Source organism: Piliocolobus tephrosceles, chromosome 19, assembly GCF_002776525.5.
Source record: "Piliocolobus tephrosceles isolate RC106 chromosome 19, ASM277652v3, whole genome shotgun sequence".
NCBI lineage: Eukaryota > Metazoa > Chordata > Mammalia > Primates > Cercopithecidae > Piliocolobus > Piliocolobus tephrosceles.
The window spans coordinates 35,287,749-35,290,291 of record NC_045452.1 but is presented as its reverse complement, the minus strand read 5'-3'; the positions used below and the strand labels follow the sequence as shown (position 1 = coordinate 35,290,291).

Sequence of the window (2,543 nt, the reverse complement as noted above, 5' to 3'; positions counted from 1 at the left end):
CCCATCCCCTGGTTAAGGTCTCCTGAGTGAGTGGTCTGATGCTGTTTTGTAATCAAGAAAGCAGAGTCTGGAAGTGATTAGGTCTGAAGAGTATAAGCCATTGATGGGGATGGTGTTTCATAATGTAGGAACTTATTTTTGTGTGCTTGGTTTGAAATAATTTTAAGAGATTTAAATTTAATTAATGAAGATAAATATATTTTAGTTAATTTCAAAAGGAGAAGTTCTTATTTCAGAGCTGAGCTCATTAGTACCTAGCCCAAGTCACAAACTCAGAAACTTAGAAATTTTTATCAAACGCTTTTTCTTCGCCTAATGAAGCAAATGAGGAAAGGCAACATTTTCTACCTAGAAATGACACTCTGGGCTGCCTGTAACCCCCTGGATCGAGAGACTCTGCTTGGGCTGCTCAGCCCTAACTGCAGGCTGGGGAAGGGGCTGTGGGGGACCATGCACTCCTGGAACCGGGCGCTCTGTTCACGTGTGCCTCCGGCTTTCGCCCGATGTTGAGATTTTTGTCTTACTAGCCGATTGGGGAAAAAATTGAAGTATTCAAGTCCAAATGATTCAGACATGACGTCTTCTGAGTGAGACGACCCCAGGAGGGCTGATTGGAAAGAGCTGTTGCCCATTTTGGGACAGGCGTAGGAAACCTCGGAGGATGGCACAGACCCTGTCCCTTTATTGCTGGTCTCCGCCAATTCATGAACACTAGGATTTAAGAATCTCAAGTTGTTTTTCCAGCTTCAGAAGGTTGCCTGGGAATAGCATGACTACCAGCCTGTAGAGGGAGGAGAAAAATCCCCACAGCCAGGCGGGGCCAGTGCAGAGTAGGCTGACCTGCGGTGGGGTGGGGGAGACTATGCCCTGCAACTGAGGAGGCCACTGCCCCAAGGCAGCTCCACCAGAAGGGAAGCGGGCACCTCCACCCCCCACCCTTCCCTCTGAACTCCTGCAGGCACTCTGGAAGCTAGAGGCCAGGGAGCCCACTGGTGAGTTACATACAGCTCCCGCAGCAGAGAACAGGGCGGCAGGGTGTGGAAAGCGGATCTGAGAGGCCAAGCAGAGAGGTCCGGTACTGCGTGGAGATGGCAGTCCCTTTTCCTCTTCTGGCGCTGCTCACTGGTGTGCTTGCCGCACCATGGCTGCCCTCCTGTGGGCGTGCGCAGGTGCCGTGGAGGCCTGGAGGAGCAGCGGCATAGTGCATAGCGCTGCACTCACTCCCCGCAGAGCTGCATGCTCACCTCCTCCCGTGGGCTGTCCTCCTGTGGAGCAGGTTCTTAGGGACTTCCTAGCGGTTCTCCTGAGTTCTGGAATGCCTATGGCCCTTGTGAAGGAGGTTGAAGTAGGTCTGTTATTACCTTGTGGTTGGAAGGAGAAATGTGTAAGTAATAGAGGGTGTGGGTTCTGGAGTTCCTTGGAGCGTCGGGGTTCACAGGAGCCACACGGGGTCTGTTGGCTCCTCTAGGTGCTCGTCTGCAGGGCCAGGAAGTCACTGAGGTATTTTCAAGGCTTTGTATTGTGTGAGGAGCCTCTTATCTGTGGTGTATTTTCTGAGCCCTTTGCTTTACTGAATGCAGTTGTCTCCTTGGCCTTTCCTTGAGTGGAAGCTGCCCCCATTGCTTTTCGTCACAGCTATTGCACTTCTTTGTGCTGTTGAGTTCTGCGTCTCCAGTGAGAGGAAGTGGCCCAAGCTGAATGCTGGATTTGAGGCAAGGACGTGGCACCCACTGATGACTTTCTCACAGTCTCTCAGTCTCTTTCCTTCTAAGAACCCACTTCCTGTTTCCTCACCTCCTTCTGATGCACACAGCTGGCTGCGCCTCCTTACATGCGCTGTGCCTGTCAGATTCCCAGGCCAGAGGACAGCCTCCCTTGTCGCTTGTGTTGAAGTGCACACAGTCCTTTTTGCACACTTTGCTCCCAAGTTTGATCAACACTGAGATTCACACGGTTTACTTAGAGGGCTTCGTCAGTAACTTCACGTCAGAAGTGTTTCTCTTTGTCTCCCTTTTTCTTTTCTTTTTTTCCTTTCTTTTTTTTTTTTTTTTTTTTTTTTTGAGATGGAGTCTCACTCTATTGCCCAGGCTGGAGTGCAGTGGCGCGATCTCGGCTCACTGCAGACTCCGCCTCCCAGGTTCACGCTATTCTCCTGCCTCAGCCTCCTAAGTAACTGGGACTACAGGTGCCCAGCACCGCACCTGGCTAATTTTTTGTATTTTTTTTTTTTAGTAGAGATGGGGTTTCCCTGTGTTAGCCAGGATGGTCTCCATCTCCTGACCTCGTGATCCGCCTGCGTCGGCCTCCCAGAGTGCTGGGATTACGGGCATGAGCCACCGCACCCGGCCTTCTCTCCCTTTTTCTAAATTTTTAAATTTTTTGGTAGAGATGAGTCTCACTGTGTTGCCCAGGCTGGTCTGGAACTCCTGGGCTCAAGTGATCCTCCCTGCTTACCTCCCAAAGTGCTGGGATTACAGGTCTGAACCGCCCCTGGCTGTGATTTTCTCTCTCGTGCAGTAGTTTTTTTTTTTTTTTTTTTTTTT

At 50.6% G+C, this 2,543-nt stretch overlaps 1 protein-coding gene across 12 annotated transcripts in view; it reads left to right on the top strand.

Annotated features, from left to right (window-relative positions):
* TRAPPC10 (trafficking protein particle complex 10) overlaps nt 1-2,543 on the top strand; it is a 97,403-nt gene that overhangs the window by 51,623 nt on the left and 43,237 nt on the right. The gene's annotated exons all lie outside the window — the stretch shown is intronic.